Source organism: Pistacia vera, unplaced genomic scaffold (assembly GCF_008641045.1).
Source record: "Pistacia vera cultivar Batoury unplaced genomic scaffold, PisVer_v2 Contig340, whole genome shotgun sequence".
In the NCBI taxonomy this organism is placed as follows: domain Eukaryota; kingdom Viridiplantae; phylum Streptophyta; class Magnoliopsida; order Sapindales; family Anacardiaceae; genus Pistacia; species Pistacia vera.
In genome coordinates, this window is record NW_022196158.1 from 8,121 (window position 1) to 27,837 (window position 19,717).

General features: G+C 35.6%; 1 pseudogene; it reads left to right on the forward strand.

Annotated features, from left to right (window-relative positions):
* Positions 1-1,175: 1,175 nt before the first annotated feature.
* On the forward strand, positions 1,176-19,292 carry LOC116138329 (annotated as a pseudogene).
* Positions 19,293-19,717: the final 425 nt, after the last annotated feature.

The following is a 19,717-nucleotide window of genomic DNA, read 5'->3' on the forward strand; positions in this document are numbered from 1 at the left end:
CTAATATAGAGACCCAAACTCTTCCAATCTTCTTCTCCTCTCCCTATTTCCTAAAATGTCGACCTCCTCTCAAAATGAGCTAACTTTTTCTTAAATAGTAGCCAAAAACCCTAGGACCTAATACTATAAAAGAAAAATGCAGTGTTTTAAAAAAAAAAAAAAACTTAAAATTGCAATTTTTGCCGCGATGAAGAAAAAACTCGCCGCGACATTGACTTGAGTTTAATTGACCCGTGATTCCATAAGGCTAGTCTTCTTTTCTAAATTTATAGAACTGCCTTCCGCTTGCTTTTTCACTTGAATCTTCGATCTCCAATAGAAACAAACTCCATGGGTGCTTCTAATCAGTATCAGAATTTCTTTGATCATCTGAATTTCACTCGATTTCAGGTCTAGAAACTCGTTTTGCTTTGTTTTGCTCCAACTGCATGTTTTGGCCTGAAACATAAAATATGCAGAATTAAGTAACAATTCAGGCACAAAACTCATAAGAAGTATCCGAAAATCCTACAAAAATCGTATAGAAAATAGTATAATCCTATGATTATCATTATACAAATTGTTGGATAATTCAGTAAAATGATAGCGGATAAGACAATTACAAAAGAGTTATTTAGGTAAAAAATGCTTCTAACAAATTTAGTTTAAAGTTGGGACTTGAAAGAGGTCATTATTTTAGATTAATCCCTATAATTTGCTCAATTTAATTAATATCTCTATATTTTAGATTAATCAAACATAACCCCAAAATTTAATTTCCAACCAAAGATCAAACAACCTCCAAAAACACAAAAGAAATGCCCAAAATCACGAAGAGAGAACTCGGCTGGTGAACAATGAGTGCTCTGGCTACCGGTACAGAGGGGTTTTAATATTTGGAAATCGGTGGCTCCAATGGTGGTGGTCGATTGGGTTTTTGATGCCCAAATCGACCAAAATCTGATGAAGAACAACGAAACCCTAGAATGGTCAGAGCTAGCAATTGATGGAAGCAAAATGATGGGGAGCAAAGGGGGTTTGAAGAGGAATAAGTGGAGTTGATGATGGTGGTGACAATAGGTCCAACGAGATCAGATTTCGGCCAGATCAGGCTGAAATCAATAAAGATCACGAATGGAGCTAGTTTACGGAAAACGGGAAAATTCGTCCAAATACAAGGAAAAACTAGTCAAAAAATGGCTAAAAAACGATCAAGGGGGTTGATTCCTGTCGATTCCAATGGGGAATCCGGCAAGAAACAGCTCAAAATGGCATTTCAGTAAATGAAACCCTAAACCCACTAATCTTGTAAAGGGCATTTCAATCAAATAATATCAAAGTATTTTGTAATTACTTCCAACCCAACACACTTGTTATTTATACAGCGCTCACGAACAAAACACAATAATAAATTATACTCATTAATCTTCAAGGCTATCTGTCTCACTGATAATCTTATATTTTTGGTAATAAAATATTGTCGGAACCAAACGCAGCCTTAAGAAGGATAATAATAACAAGAATGGTTGCAATTGCCCATCAGGAATACCCTAAGTTGGTCGACACCAAGAAGCTGGCCACAAGAGTCTCTTACAGAATGATAATCTTTACCAAGTAATACAATTTCTTTATGATCAATCTAGTTTTATTTATGTTGATGCTTTATTTTGACACTAACGACTTGCACGTGCAATGTGCTAAGTAGCTCTTAGAAATTACACGTGAATAAATATGATAATCTAATGTAGAGATTGAATAATAAATAAAAGATGATTTTTAAAGGGGTTTGGATGCCTAACATAAGTCATATGTCCACTGTTATTTTATATATATGAGAGATTACAAGAGGTCGCGGATAGCGAACTGCGAGCAGAGGTACAATGACTGATTATTCGGATAGACTATCAAGTCGATCTCGTTCTCGCAAATTATCTTTGCTATGAAGATATAGGTTACAATCAAAGCGTGAGTTTTCTGTCTCAGAATCCCGGAATTGGGGGGGGGGAGTCCTTTATTTATAGTAAAGGAATTCAAGGTAATGATTACAAATCTGCAAGTGGGTAGTTGCCATGCAATCCCTTCCTTGTCTCTCATTGGCTGATAACTTAGGACATTTCCTCAAGTAACCTGGGGCTTGGACAAGTGTGCGGCTCCTATTCACTTATAAACAAAACTTGAATCTGCCAAGTTGATGACAATCGTATTCTCTCTGCCTTGGGGTGACGTGGCAATCCCTGGATGGCGCAAAGCCTTCTTGAACTTTAATAAGAGCTAGCTGATGTAGGCTTACATCAGCCCTGATTTTTTAGGCATAACAATTTATAATTCTTAATTGGAATCGTTAGTTGATTGCATCACATTTTGTAAAACTTGATTTTATGCGGTACATATTTGAAACTAGTGTGTATCCAAGAAAGCTTGAATCCATGAAGGAGCTCCGCAAGTTGACAGCAAAGCATCCATGGGAAGATTACATATTATATTCCCATTACTTAAAAAATTTACATGTTGCAATTAATTCTTTTTCCTTCACCTCTCAGTTTGGGGTTTATGCCTTATGGTTTCACTAATAAATAAATAGGAACATTATGACAACTTCCGTTGACGAGGGACGCATTTTTAATATGATGCTCAAGCTTATCAACGCCAAGAATATAATGGAAATTGGTGTTTACACAGGTTACTCTCTCCTTGCCACTGCCCTTGCTCTTCCAAATGATGGCAAGGTATTGATTTATCATCAAGTTTAAACATTATAATCATTCATTAAACAATTGAAACAAAGAGAAGGGGAAAAAAATATTCATTGCTTGGTAACAGGAAAAAAAAAAAAAAAAAAAAAAAAATTAAGTATTGCATTTATTCTAAAATTAATCGTCAATCATAATATCCAGCTACTTAATTAAGGCTCTTTCAAAATATAAATATGACATTGGTGGTTCTTATTTGAAAAAAAGTGACAGTGTGTCGTCAACACTACAAAATTAATAAATCTTATTTCTAATTATTAACCAGTAGATAGCATGAGTAAGAGTCGATCCCATAGGGGCGGGGGTTTGGGGTGAAGGGATTTGTAAAATCAAGGAAACTAATTAATTACCAAAACAAAATGAAACTAATTAATTACCAAAACAAAATTATGAATGAAAATCAATATAAAAACAACTTCAGTTCTCGGTTCAATCTCATCCTCACAATCAACGTATATTCTCAATTGCAACGCAATCCTATCATTTCGTGGAAGTATCAACCGTAGGCAATAACAAGCTCTACTACCCGAAATTCTCCTAAATCCTGACTAATGAAACATGCTCTTCAACAATCTCTAACCATTAGACAACCTAGAACAAGCTCTCCATAATGTAATGGTTGCTTTAAGTTCCAATGGAATAGGTTAATCTAAGCAATAATCTCACAAGCTTAGATTATTAAACTTAGGTTTTGTTATTCAAGTAATAAAATAGAAAGTTCATCCACAATCTTCTATTATTAATTGCTACTACGTGATTAGAAAAAGATCGAGTACGTAATGCAATCCCTAATTCTAGCAATCGATATCAATTCACTCAATCTACCAGCTTGAAGTAAATTAAATGAATCAAATATCATATTCCATTAAAATATAATAACATAAATCAAATCCATAGAAAGATAAGAAATTACATTACTTTATCAATTATACTATCGATATGTGTTAGGAATTGAAATTCCCTTGAACTGAATTGAAAGAATTCAGCCAAACATCATAAATTCAGAACAACAAGTGTTTTGGAATAATCCCCTTGCGTGTGTGTGTGTGTTTTTTTTTTCTCTTGAAAACCTAATGTTATATTTATAGCCCCTTCAAATAACCCTAAAAACATGTGTACAGCCTCCTGAAAGGTTTACAACTCAAATTCGTAAATTGTAGGCCTTGAGTCCTCTTTCCAAAACAGGCTGGCTAATTTTCGGCTGGAATTTGTGAGCTGACTTCGGGTTAGAAAACAACTGAATTCGGGCCTGGTCTGCTCATGAAAGTTGTAGCCCTAGTTATAATCTTTCCAACGCATCTTCAAGCATCTCAATTGGACTTCTAGAACTCAAGTTATAGCCCAATTACTTACCGGTGCCTAAGCTGTGACGGGATTGGATCTTCTGACTTCAATGTACACTTTGAATACCCAAATCTACTAGGATTAAAACGCGTAAGCCCAATTTAAAAAGCTCAGGATGTCTACTTCAAACCTCAAGAAGACCTCTTTCTCATTCTGGAACTCTAAGATTGTCAAAGTCTCCACTGAACCTTCAAAGGTCGAATCTGCTAATGTCTGAAAACTGTACATTAAGCTCCACTTTCATTCACATGCCTCTATTCCTTTTCCAATTCAGAAAATATATTAATCAGCTCAATTAATCACAATATATCACAAAGATTGGTATAAAGGGATTGAAAATAGCAATTATTAAACACTTATCAAATTCCCCCATACTTAGTTTTTGCACGTCCTCGAGCAAAACAACTCACACTAAGTACATGTTATACTCAAGCCACACTAAGTACCTCTTCATGATGCACAAGTTTAATCCTTAATTATACTCATACCTAACTTAGAATTGTAGCAATAGTAGAATAAAGCAGAATCAAATACATTCATTTCTCTCTTCATCTTTATCTATAATTACTCTCCTTCAGTCAATGCAAACCAGATAACTTAACACAATTGACTCATGCATAACTCATCCCTCAACCAAATCTCTTTACGACTACAAACCGGGTAGCAAACTAGGGTTTTATTTATTTATAAAAATAATTATTCCTTCAGTCATAGTCTGGAACTTAATCAACAGGGAACAAACTGAAGGTGCTTTGCATACTCTTATCCTAGGTCACTTTTTTGCATAGAAGCAAACATGGTGGACATGCCTACCCTTGGTTACTCAGTAACTAGAACATTGGAGTAGAACTAAAATGCAGCCAATATTTTTTTTTCAATTTTTTTCTTTTCCTTTTTTTCCCCTATTTACTTAAACCCGAGTTTAGGACTAGCTTAAGAAAAACGGTTTTCAAGACTCGCTATACACTCCTCAATCAGGCCTCATCACTCAGTCCACACAACTTTTCAAGACATATCATTTCAATCAACCCTCAAGACTCAAATGTGCTTGACTCTAATTTATAGAATATTGTGAACATCCTAAAATACGGAGTATACTCATTTACAATTCCATTAAAGATCTCATGCATCATCGGGTATTCAAGGACATGGCTCAAAGAATAAAAAAAAAAAAAAACTCAGTTATTTAAAGCACACTCAAAACACACTCTTTATTGAATGAAAAAAGATTTTTTTTTTTTAAAACAAATCAAATCCTACCTAGGTCTCTCCCCCACACTTAAAACTTACATTGTCCCCAATGTAATTCCTAATTACAAAGAAGAGATATTATTCAAATGCAAAAAGAGAGAAAGCAAATAAATACTCCCTTTGGGTTGCCTCCCAAACAGCACCTTTGTTTAACGTCATTAGCCTGACAAAATGCGTCTCAATCCGAGTAGATTGAGTCCTCCAAGTCCACCACCTCAACATTCTACACTTGAAAGCCTTCACAGAATGGTCTGAGTCTATGACCATTCACCTTAAATACCTACCCTGTCCTCAAACTCTGAATTTCTATTGCACCATGATGGAACACATTAGTAATAACAAATGGACCAACCCAATGGAAACAAAGCCTTGAATGGTATAGGAGAACTTCTTGTCCAACAACAGAATTCTTCCTCGAAATCCTCTTGTCAAGGAAGGCTTTTAATTTCTCTTTATAAATCCTACAGCTCTCATATGATTCATTCCTTAACTCCTCTAACTCTTGCAATTGCAATTTCCTTTTCTCTCCAACCTTATCCATATCCCAGTTGCATTGCTTGATCACCCAAAAAGCCTTGTGCTCTAGTTCCACTAGAAGATGACATGACTTACCAAATATGAATCTGTACGGCAACATACCAATGAGGTCTTGTACTCTTGTAGGCCCACAATGCATCTTCTAACCTCAAACTCCAATCCTTCCTATTTGACTTGACTGATTTCTCTAGAATGGATTTGACTTCACGATTAGACACCTCGGCTTGGCCACTACTCTGCGGGTGATAAGACATGGAAACATTGTGCACAACATTGTATTTCTTAAAAGTGTCTCTACCATCTTATTACAAAAGTGAGTGCCTTTGTCACTAATGATGGCCCTTCAGATTCCAAACCTGACAAAGATATTGGACTTTATAAAATTTGAAACCACTTTAGAATTGTCAGTCCTAGTGGTTTTAGCTTCCACCCATATAGAGACATAATCAACAACCAAAAGGATGTATACATTACCAAAAGATGAAGGGAATGGTCCCATGAAATCGATGCCCCAAACATAAAAAATCTCAATAATTAAAATAGAGGTCTATGGCATTTGATTTCTATGGGAAATATTACTTGTACGTTGGCAATTTTCACAAGACTTACAAAACACATATGCATCCTTGAACAAGGTTGGCCAATAAAATCCACATTCTAAAAACTTACGAGATGCTCTGTTTGGTCCAAAATGACCTCCACAAGCATACGAATGATAGAAGATTAGAATAGATAAAAACTTAGTTTCGAGTACACACATTCTTATTACTTAATCAGCATAAAATCTCCACAAGTGTGGGTCATCCCACACATAATACTTGGCATCATGTTTAAGCTTATCCTTTTGAGCCCTAGAAAAATCATTAGGTAATTCTCTACTAAGTAATTGACAATATATGCGTACCATGGTAGTTCCTTGTTGACAGAAAACAACTACTTATTTGGGAATGTCTCTCGCAATGGTAATTCATCCTTTTCACTCACCAATCTACTTAAATGATCTGCTACAGAATTCTTTGCTCATTTCTTATCTCGAATCACCAAACTGAATTCTTGCAGCAATAGAATCCATCTAATAAGCCTCGATTTCGCTTCCTTCTTCTAAAGCAAGTACTTGAGAGTTGCATGATCAGAATAAACTGTTACTTTAGTGCCAAGCAAATAAGACCGAAATTTTTCTAAAGCAAAAACAATAGATAAGAGTTCTTTTTTGGTTCTAGAATAGCTTATTCTAGTTCTATTCAAAGTCCTTGAGGCATAATAGATAGCATGTGTAGCCGTGTCGACTCTTTGTCCCAAAACAGCTCCTACAGCATAATTGCTTGCATCACACATGATCTTGAATGGCAACTCCCAATTTGGCAGCTGAATTACTAGTGCCAAGCTCAAAAGCTCTTTCAACTTGTCGAATGCTTCCTTACACTCTTCATCAAATTGGAATGTCACGTCCTTTTGCAACAGCTTACACAAAGGCAATGCAATCTTCAAAAAATCCTTGATAAATTTACGATAGAAACCTCCATGTCCAAGAAAAGATCGAATCTCCTGCACACTCACAAGGTAAGGTAAAGTAGAAATGACATCTATCTTGGATTTATCTACCTCTATCCCTCCAGTAGAAATAACATGCCCTAAAACTATACCTTGTTTTACCATAAATTGACATTTTTCCCAATTTAATACAAGGTTAGTTTTTAAACATATCCTCAATATTAGTGTAAGGTTATCTAAGCATTTATCAAATGAATCACCATAGACACTAAAATCATCCATAAATACCTTTATGATGTTTTCTACATAGTCAAAGAATATACTAACCATACATCGTTGAAAGGTTGCCAGAGCATTGCACAATCTGAATGGCATTCGACGATTAGAAAATGTACCGAATAGACACATGAAGGTCGTTTTTTGCTGATCCTCTAGTGCTAAACCTGAAAAACCATCAAGGAAACAATAATGAGTATGACAAGCTAATCTCTCTAACATCTGATCTATAAACGGGAGAGGAAAATGATCTTTTTGAGTTGTAGCGTTCAGCTTCCTATGATCGATACTCACTCTCCATCCCGTTTGGACACGTGTGGGCACTAACTCATTCTCATTATTACAAACCATTATTACACCAACTTTTTTGGAACCATCTGTACCGGGCTCACCCACTTCCTATCTAAAATTGGGTATATAATACCCACATGGAGCAGCTTCAAAATATTATTTTTCACTACTTCCATAATTAGGGGGTTCAACCTAGGTTGAACTTACCTTGTTGGTTTGGCTCCTTATTCCAATAGAATGCGATGCATAAAGATGGTAGGACTTATCCCTTTAATGTCTGCAATTGTCGAACCAATCACCGTTTTATGTTCCCATAGCACCTGAATCAGCTTATACTCCTGGGCTTGAGTCAAGTTCTTGGCAATGATTACTGGTAATGTCTCATTCTCTCCCAATTACGCATATTTCAAATGGACAAACAAAGGCTTTAGTTCCAAAATAGGGGTCTATACAATAGCAGGTAAAAATTTCTTATGAGCAACAGGTAATTGAATAGATGAGACTACATACCTATTAGGAATCACTACTAAAGAGTGCAATGCAGCTATAGTTTCTTTTAATTCCTTATTTAGCTAAATCTCTCCTTCTGTCTCTAACTTGAGATGTTTGTCAATTGCCACCTTCAAATTCTCCCTGCTTGTCAACTCAAAAACTTCCTGTGCCAAGAATCAATAACATCAATTGCATAAACAGAACGTAAATCACTGGGGTACCTCATAGCCTCATAAATATTGAATTGGATCTTTTCACTATCAAAATCCACCGTTAAGGTACCCTCGTGCACATCAATCATAATTCTTATTGTTTTAAAAAATGGTCTCCCCAATAATATAGGTGTAGGTTAGGGGAATTATCATCATCCATATCTATAATATAAAAATCTATAGGAAATACTAACTCATTTACCTGCGCTAACATATCCTCAATCACCCCTACAGGGTAAGTATTAGTACGATTAGCCAGTTGTATAATAACACCAATATTTTTCAATGGTCCTAAATTTAAGGAAGCATAAATGGATTTTGGCATGACATTAATAGATGCTCCTGAATCTAGCATGCCCTTTAAAATTTGATATACCTATTTTGCATGGAATGGTGAACATACCTTGATATTTGCACTTAGGGGGCAACTTCCTTTGAAGATCTGCTGACACATTCTCCCCCACTCTCACCTTTTTATCATCCCTTAACTTTTGCTTAATTGTGCACAATTCTTTAAGAAATTTCTCATACCTTGGCACTTGCTTGATTGCATCTAGCAAAGGTATATTTACCTCTACCTTGCGGAACGTCTCAAAAATTTCCTTCTCTTGTTCCTCTTTCTTGAACTTTACACACTTAGATGGAAAAGGAAAGGGGTTAACTTTAATTAAAATAGAAGGATCAAAAGTTACCTTAGGTGGAGAAATTTCGGCCTCCTTCTCTATTTCCTCCTCAATGATTGGATCGGATGCTTTCTTCCTAGATAGTGCCTCTAACTGCTTTCCACTTCTCAAAGATATGGCACTTGAATGCTCCCTCAGATTTACTATTGTTTGAGAAGGTTGTTTACCTGAGCCTTGAGCCTCCAATTAGTTTACTGTAGTAGCCAGTTGATTCACCTGGTTCTCCAAATTTTGTATACTCGCTCTTTTCTCTTTTTTAAATTGTTGAGTACGAGTCAAAAAAGTTTTAAATGTATCTTCAAGGGACGTACCTGAATTTGAACTAGGTGGTGTTGCTTGTGTATGCTGATATGGCTATCGAGGATACTGGAATCTAGGCGGCTTATTTTGATATGCATTTTGTGTTGGCTGCCTATTTCCCCCATAACTCAGATTAGGGTGATATCTCCACCCTGGATTGTAAGTGTTAGAGTTGGGATCATATTTGCTTGGTTGCCTAGGAAATCCTCTCATAGCATTTACTTGCTCTTCTTGTAAAACGGGACACATATTGGTTGGATGCCCCAATGTTGCACATATACTGCATAGCTTAGCTTGTTGCACATTTCCCACGGGCATCTATCGAACCATAGAAGTAAGGTCAGATATCTATTGTTCAAGTGAAGATGTAATTACTTCGTTTACTTTTCTGGTGGGAGAATCTTGTCTATTTCCAAATTATTGAGTGTTTTCTACCATATTGGAAATTAAATTTTTGGCAACTTCCCTGTGTCTTATCTACCAATGCTCCTCCACCGGCAGCATCTATCATGCTTCTGTCTATGGGAAGTAGACCTTCATAAAAGTACTGAATCAGTAGTTTTTCACTTATCTGATGATGAGGACAACTTGCACACAACTTTTTGAATCTTTTCCAATATTTGTACAAGGTCTCTCCAATATATTGACGAATGCCACAAATCTCCTTCTTTATATTTGCAGCCTTGGACTAGGAAGTACTTCTCTAAGAACATCATTTTCATCTCATTCCATGTTGTGATTGACCTTGATGGTAAATAGTAGATCCAATCCTTTGCATTATCCACCAAAGAAAATAGAAAAGCTGTCAACTTAATATGCTCTTCCGATACTCCAATTGATCTCAGACTCGAGCATACAACACGAAATTCTTTTAGGTGCTTGTTCGGATCCTCACTTGCAAGACCTCTAAATTTAGGCAGTAAGTGAATTATTCTAGGTTTAAGCTCAAAAACTACATCTAAAGCAGGATATTCTATGCATAACGGCTGTTAATTAAAAGCATGAGCAGCAAACTCCTTCAAGGTCTTGTTATTTGCAACCATGATTTCCTCTTCTTCTGAATTGCTAAAGGAATTGTTGGATGCTAAATCAAGGGCTATGTTAATGCCAGGCAATGAAACAATAGCTTGCTCGTGATTCTGTAGAGCCTCTTTCCTCAACCTACGTGCAGTTCGTTCGATCTCTAGATTGAATGTTAAGTCCCCAAAATGAGAGGACCTTGTCATAAACAAAAAACTCACGTAAAAAATAAATAAATGACAAAGAATGAAAACCAACTAGAAATTCTTAAAAAAAAATTATTTTTATGGCTAAAAACACAAAAATGGCCTCAAACCCTATCAAACGTTGTTTTTTAGCCTCGAGGGGGTGGGGCCAATGAATCCTTACTGGCTGAAACACTAGTACTGTATAGAATTTTGTTTTCTTCGAAAAAAGTACTCACAACACTCCTAATTCCACTGAAAATTCTATAGTAAATAGTACTACCGAAAATTTCCAAAATCCTGAAAATCACAATTCTCCACAAACAAAGTTAAAAACAACAGACTAACACTACTATTAACTTACTATAACTATTAAGACAACTGGAATAAAAATTAACACTAAACCACCTCCCCGGCAACGGCAGCAAATTTTGATAGCGTGTTGTCAACGCTACAAAATTAATAAACCTTACTTCTAATTATTAACCAGTAGATAACGTGAGTAAGGGCCAATCCCACAGGGAAGTAGTTGAATCTAAATTCCAACTGTTTAAAATTCAATCCTAAATAACCAAATTGACCTAAATAACCAAAATATAAACTGGGGGGTTTGTAAAATCAAGGAAACTAATTAATTACCAAAACAAAATTATGAATGAAATCAATATAAAAGCAACTTCAGTTCTCGGTTCAATCTCATCCTCACAATCAATGTATATTCTCAATTGTAACGCAATCCTATCCTTTCATGGAAGTATCAACCCTAGGTAGTAACAAGCTCTACTACCCGAAATTCCCCTTAATATTGACTAATGAAACATGCTCTTCAACAGTCTCTAACCAATAGACAACCTAGAACAAGCTCTCTAGATTTAATGTAATGGTTGCTTTAATTTCCAATGGAATAGGTTAATCTAAGCAATAATCTCACAAGCTTGGATTATTAAACTTACGTTTTGTTATTCAAGTAATAAAATAGAAAGTTTATCCACAATCTTCTGTTACTAATTGCTACTGCATGATTAGGAAAAGATCGAGTATGTAATACAATCCCTAATTCTAGCAATCGATATCAATTCAATCAATCTATCAAGCCTGAAGTAAATTAAACGAATCAAATATCATATTCCATTAAAACAGAATAACATAAATCAAATCCATAGAAAGGTAAAAAGTTACATTACTTTATCAATTATACCATCGGTATGTGTTAGGAATTGAAATCCCTTTGAACTGAATTGAAAGAATTTAGCCAAACATCATAAATTCATAACAACAAGGGTGCGTTTGTTTCAATTTTTTTTCCCTATCATATCCTTATCCTACCCAAAATATACATTTGTTTTCTTATTCTGAAAATATTATTCTATTTTATTCAATTACTTTTAAACCCCCTAGGTTTGTTAATTTAACCAAACACCCCTTAAAAAAGTTTAAAAGTTAACAAAAACACCCCCACCCACCCACATTTGCCAGATTTTGGTCACCATCGTCGGAATGGCCAGAATCTGGTATAATGGCACACTACTGGCTGGATCTAGCCAGTAGTGTGCTGATCTAGCCTTTTTTGGCCAGATCTACGGCCAAAGATCTAGCCGTTAGTCGTTAATGACGACCAAGATATGGCCGTCATTGACCATCAATAATGGCCATATCTTTGGCTATCATTGACCACCAAATGCGGCCAGATCTAGCCATAGATCTGGCTGTTTTTGGCTAGATCCATGATGGATCTAGTTGGAAAAGGCCATATCGGTGCACGACCGGTCAAATCCAATTGGTTGTTCGCTGATATGGCGACTCTGCCACCCTCCGGCAATGGTAGGCGGCTGTCGGTATTCAATGTGTGGGTAAGGGTGTTTATATTAATTTTTATTGTTTTATTACAGGGGTGTTTAGTAAATTAACAAACCTAGGGCGTGTTTTTGTTAATTTTTAAATCTTACCTCATAATAACCACCCAACTTTACTTTTTCCAAAATACTATTCTAAAAAGTATCAGAATAATGAGCCAAACGCACCCCAAGTGTTTCCGAATAATCCCCTTGTATGTGTGTGTGCGTGTGTTATTTTTTTTTTTTTTGCTTTGAAAACCTAATGATTTATTTATAGCCCCTTCAAATAACCCTAAAAATGTATGTACAGCCTCCCAAAAGGTTTACAACTCAAATTCATAAATTATAGGCCTTGAGTCCCACTCTTTCCAAAAACAGGTTGGCTAATTTTTGGCTGGAACTTGTGAGTTGACTTCGGGTTAACTGAATTCTTGCCTAGTCTGTTCATTGACGTTGTAGCCCTAGTTATAAGCTTTCCAACGCGTCTTCAAGTATCCCAATTGGACTTCTAGAACTCAAGTTATAGCCCAATTACTAACTGGTGCCAAAGTTGTGAAGGGATTGGATCTTCTAACCTCGATGTAAACTTTGAATACCAAAATCTACTAGGATTAAAACGCATAACCCCAATTTAAAAAGCTCAAGACATCTACTTCAGACCTCAAGAAGACCTCTTTCTCATTCTGGAACTCTAAGATTGTCAAAGTCTCCATTGAACCTTCAGAGTTCGACTCTGCCAATGTCTGAAAGCTGCACATTAAGCTCCACTTTCATTCACATGCCTCCATTCCTTTTCTAATTTAAAAAATATATTAATCAGCTCAATTAATCACAAAATATATCACAAAGATTGATATAAAGGGATTGAAAATAGCAATTATTGAACACTTATAAAAAAGTTAGCTCTTTGAAAGAATGATTTACAAATTCATAGCAAATAATGAAAATGATTTTTATATAAAAAAAAAAAAAAAAAAAAAAAAAAAAAAAAATTGTAAAACTTAAATTATGGATGTTTGTGTAGATATTGGCTATGGACATTAACCTGGAAAACTATGAACTGTGTTTACCTATAATTCAAAAAGCTGGTGTAGTTCACAAGATTGACTTCAGTGAAGGCCTGACTCTTCCCTTTCTTTATCAAATGATCTAAGAAGTAAGTATTGTTAGAGTTATTATATATTGACTATAAGGGTAGTTTAGTCTTTTATACAATAAGGTAATTTAGTCTTTTATTATTTTTGTATATTATCTCATTTTCGCTCTTTTGCATTGCATTGTATTTTTCCTTCCCTTCTTTTGTAATGAGAAACCCGAACCCTCATTTTCTCTCTTCTTTGATTTCTCTTTGAATGTTTGATTTTCGCTTTTGAATAATTCACATGGTATTAGAGCTTTGATTATGGAAGTTAGTTCAATCTCTCCAAGAACAAATGCAGAGTTTTGTTGGGTTTGTGGGTGAGATTTGTAACTCGATTTGTGGTGATGTTTTGGTGGTTTGTTGCTAAGTTTATGGTGGTTTTTAGGTGGGTTTGTATGTGAGTTTGTGGTGGTCTTCTTCTTGGTTTGTGGCTAAGATTTGTGGTGGTTTATGGGTAATTTGTGGTTGTTTGCGGTGGTGTCCTATGTTTGTTGTTTGGTTGGCCTGATTATGATTTTTCGGGTCATGATGGAGTTGAATTTGTGGTGGACTATGTCAACTTGAAGAAACCCTGATTACAGGGGTATGTTTGCAAGTTTTCAAACCCATAAAGTATTCGTATGGGATTGTTTGCAGTTTTTCAAATGTTGGGGGATGTCTTAAATTATTTCAAACTTTCAGGGCTGTTTTACTATTTTTCCTTGAACGGTTCTTTTATTTTCTCATTGCCCTCTTTTCTTCGATTCTGGTATTTGGTTCTCTCTGTGATTGCTTCTGAAAATAATGATTCATTGTAGTCTATTAGTGTAAAATTGTATGGGAAGAATTTTTTATATTGGAGTTATGTCATGAGAAATTTTCTTAAAGGGAAAAACATGTAGGGTTATATTTTTGGAACTTCAGGTAAACTCACAAATTAGAAAGAAGATCATTATGCAAAGTTGTTAGATATTTGGGAAGTATATAATTCAAAAATTATCACTTGGATAAACAACTAGGTGGAACACTCAATAAGAACCCAATTGACAAAGTATGAAATAACGAAAGAGATCTGGCAACATCTGGCAAGACTATATACACAGTCTAACTTTGCAAAGCAATACCAGTTAGAATCTGACATTCGAGCTCTTGAACAAAAAGACATATGTATTCAAGAGTTCTATTCTGAAATGACAAACTTTTGGGATCAATTGGCTCTTATAGAATTAGTAGAATTACTAGCTTGTGCAACTTATATTGCTCGTATAGAGGAACGATGTCTAATTTAGTTCTTGATGGCACTTTGTAATGATTTTAAGGAACTCTGTGGTTCTATTTCACATCGTAACACGCTTCCTTCTGTTGAGTCGATAGTCAACAAACTTTTGGTTGATGAGATACGCCTTAAATTTCAGGCAAAAAAGGAATTCTCTTGACGCCTAATCCATTTGTTTTGGTAGTTATGGTCAAGCCTCACTTAAAGGTTGGGATTGGTGAATGCAATTTTTGCAAACAAAAGGATCACTAGAAGGCCCAATGTCCTAAGTTATTGAATATAGGACCATAATCACACCAACAAAAGCATCAATTCAAGCCTCCACAGTTTGGCAACCAATCGCAACCACGACCATATCGACCTTCACAGTTTAACACTGCAGCAGTTGTACCACCATCAGACTCCTTTGGATTTGGAGCCTCATCCTTAAATCCCACAATTGCATCTGTTACTGAGCAGTTTCAGAAGTTCCTTGCTACACAGCCGCATGCGTAGTCCACTTCTTCTCCGATAGGTCAGTTACCTCCTAGTTCTTCAGGTATGTCCTCCTCCACATGGGTTTTAGATTCTGGAGCTTCACACCATATGTCTCTTGGTTTGAAATCCTTTGTTTCCTTGTATCCATCATCATCTATATCTATCATGATTGTTGATAGTGCTCATATGCCATTAGCAAGGGTTGATTTTGTTATCAAACCTAATTTATCTCTTTCTAATGTTTACCACATTCTTAAGCTAAAATTGAACCTTGTTTCTGTTAGTCAATTGTGCGATTCTAGTTACTCAGTCTCTTTTTCTTCTACCTCTTGTCATGTGTAGGATCCGTTGTCCAAAAAGTTGATTGGGACAAGCCATAGGCAAGGGGGATTATATGTTTTAGATGAGCTGAGATTACCAATATTTGTAGCTCCAAGTGCTGACTTGTCTTCTTTTCATTTGTGTCCTTCAACTTCTAGCTTTTATTTATGACATTCTCGTCTTTGTCATGTTTCAGCTTCCAACTTAAGATTTTTAGCCTCTACAAGAGTCTCAGGAAATTTGCAAACTCGTGATATTTATGATTGTAGTGGTTGAAAACTTGCAAAATTTTCTACTTTGCCTTTTAATCAAAGTACTTCTTATTTTATTGCACAGTTTGATTTAGTTCATTCTAATGTGTGGGGACCTTTACCCAAAGTAACAAAAGGGGGTTCTCGATATTATGTTTCTTTTATTGATGATCACACTCGTTTTTGTTGGGTTTATCTTATGAAACGTTGTTTTGACTTCTTTAGCATTTATAATAACTTTCGAGCTCTTGTAAAAACACAACACTCTACTATCACTAAGTGTTTTAGATGTGATTTGGGTGGTGAATATACTTCCAATAAATTTTGTGAATTGCTTACTTTAGATGGAACTACTCATCAAACTTCTTATAGAGACACTCCTAAGCAAAACAGTGTTGCTGAAGAAAACATAGGACATTGTTGAAACTGTCCCTTTCTCTTTTGTTCCCAGTGAATTTTAGGGAGAAGCAATGCTTACTACAATCAATTTAATCAATAAGAACCAATCATCTCACACTTCAGGTTTATCACCTTTCAAAAAGTTATATGGGCATGCTCTTGATTATTCATTCTTGAGAGTCTTTGGTTCTACTTGTTTTGTCCTTCTTCCTTGTGTAGAGTATACTAGATTATCGTCACACTCTACCATTTGTGTGTTTCTTGGTTACAGTGAAGAGCAAAAGGGATATCGTTGTTTTTTATTCAGTTTTACAAAAACTATATGTATCTCGCCATGTTTTGTTCTTTACTTGACCAGAACTAATCTCATTCATATTGATCCTTTCTTTGTCCATAAAGATAGCCTTCCTCCATAAGTCCCTTCCACTGCAGGTTCTAACTCATCTATTGCTCTTCTAGCCCTTTTTCCTCTTCATTTTTCTCGAAGAGAAAATAGCATTGTTAGTTCTAGAGATACTGGTACCTCGTAGACTGGACCTCCCAATACTTCCCCTCCTCCTACAGTTGCCCAAACTCCTCCTGAGATTGTGGATTCTCCTCATTATCCTTAATGTACTCGTAAGTTTACTCACCTACTAGATTTTGTTTACTCTTTTTATTCCACTTCTTTTTCTTCCTTTTTAGCATCTGTTCATTGTCTCTCTAAGCCCTTATCCTATAAAGAGGCAGTTCTTGACCCCCTTGGGCAGCATGTTATGAATAAGGAACTTTTTGCTCTTTAAAGGACAAATACTTGGGATTTGGTACCTTTACCTTCTGGTAAAAGTATAATTGGTTCTCACTGGGTCCATAGAATCAAGACCAAGTCTGATGGGTCCATTGAGTGCTACAAAGCTAGATTGGTTGCTAAGGATTTTCTCAATGGTATGGATTATGAGGAGACTTTTGTTCCTGTTGTATAAATGACCACTATTCGTACTCTTATTGCAGTTGCATCTGCTCATTAATGGCATATATCTCAAATGGACATTAAGAATGCTTTTTTGAATGGTGATCTACATGAAGAAGTTTACATGGTTCCCCCGTCTAGTGTCTGTCAGAAACATGAAGAAGTTTGTAAGCTTAAAAGAGTTTTATATGGCCTCAAACAGGCACCTTGAGCTTGGTTTGAGAAATTCTCTACTGTGATCACAACTCTTGGGTTTTCCTCCAGTAATCATGACTCGACTCTCTTTATCAAGTGTATGACTACATGTCGTATTTTGTTTTCCTTATATGTTAATGATATGATTATTATTGGTGATGATGTTGATGGGATCGCAGTGTTGAAGTTAGAATTAGCCCGTCAGTTTGAAATGAAGGATTTAGGCTCTCTATAGTACTTTCTAGGTATTTAAGTTGCATCTTCTCCAAAAGGTTATCTTCTCTCTCAATCTGAGTACATCGTCGATCCTTGAGCATGCTTGTCTCACTAATACTAAAATTGTAGTCTATAGATACTCCTTGTGAGCTCAATGTTCGGTATACTCCTTGTGATGGTACTCCTTTATTAGAGCCTACTTTATATCACACTATTGTTGGTAGTTTGGTCTGCCTTACTATCACTTGCCGAGACATTGCTTATGTTGTTCATATTGTTAGTTAGTTTGTTGCTTCTCTTACTACTATTCATTGGGCAACTGTTCTTCATATTTTACGATATCTTTGGGGTACTATTTTTCAAAGTCAATTATTTTTATCCACCTCATCCTTGGAGCTACGTGCATACTCTGATGCTGACTGGGGTCATGATTCTACGAATTGCAAGACTGTAACTAGTTTTTGTATCTTTTTGGATGAATCTCTTATTTCTTGGAAAACTATTGTTTCTTAATCTACTGCGAAGCAAAGTATCGTGTTATGACATCTATTACCAAAGAGATTGTTTGGTTACATTGTTTACTTGTAGATATGGTGTTTCTCTTTCTTATCCCACTCCTGTGTATTGTGATAATCAGAGTTCTATTCAGATTGCTCACAACTCAGTTTTTCATGAAGAAACCAAGCACATTGAGATCAATTGTTATTTTACTCGTCACCACCTCAAGCATGGCACCATTACTTTGCCTTTTGTTTCTTCTTCCTTGCAACTTGTTGACTTCTTTACCAAGTCGCATCCTATTTCACACTTTTGTTTTCTCGCTGGAGAACTCTCGATGCTTTCTATAGCCACATCGTGAGTTTGAGGGGAGATGATAGAGTTATTATATATTTACTATAAGGGTAGTTTAGTCTTTTATTACTTTTGTATATTATCTCATTTTCCCTCTTTTGCATTGCATTGTATTTTTCTTTCCCTTCTTTTGCAATGAGAAACCCGAACCCTCGTTTTCTCTCTTCTCTAATTTCTCTTTGAATGTTTGATTTTTGCTTTTGAATAATTCACAAGTATAAAACATCACCAAACTACTTGGCTACTCTAAATTTATGATGAAGTTATCAGAAATTTAATCTAAATTAAAATACCTGCTGGAAGAATATCATGGTAGCGTTGATTTCATATTTGTTGATGCGGAAAAGGATAACTACCTTAACTACCACAAGAGGCTGATTGAGCTAGTGAAGGTTGGAGGAGTGAGTGGATATGGTAACACCCTATGGAACGGATATGTGGTGCCACTTGATGCACCACTCAAAAAGTACGTGAGATACTATAGAGATATTGTGTTAGAGCTCAACAAGGCTCTAGTTGTTGATCCAAGGATCGAGATTTGTCGGTTTCTTATTCATGATGAGATTACATTATGCCGCTGCATTAGCTGATCAATCTTCAAGCTGGCTTAAGAGTAATATTACGTTTACAGCACTCTTTTACACCATATTAATTACATCATGATGTAACATATGCCACAACCACACAAATTTTTAATTATTTTGAATTTTTAATATTATAATAGAATTTGTGTGGTTGTGACATATACCACATCATGATGTAATGAAAATGATGTAAAAAAGTGGTGTAAATGTAGCATTACTCCTGGCTTAAACCACTATTCAATATATATATATATATATAATGACACTTTTTGGTAGGAAATTAAAAACTAGCATTTTTTTAAAACCTTCTCAAGAAATAGTACAATCCAATTATATACAAATTTGAATGATGAAAATGTCCTCATATATAAATAAACCCTAGACATTCATTCATCTTCTCCAAACCCATCCTAACCATTCTTGCCATTGAA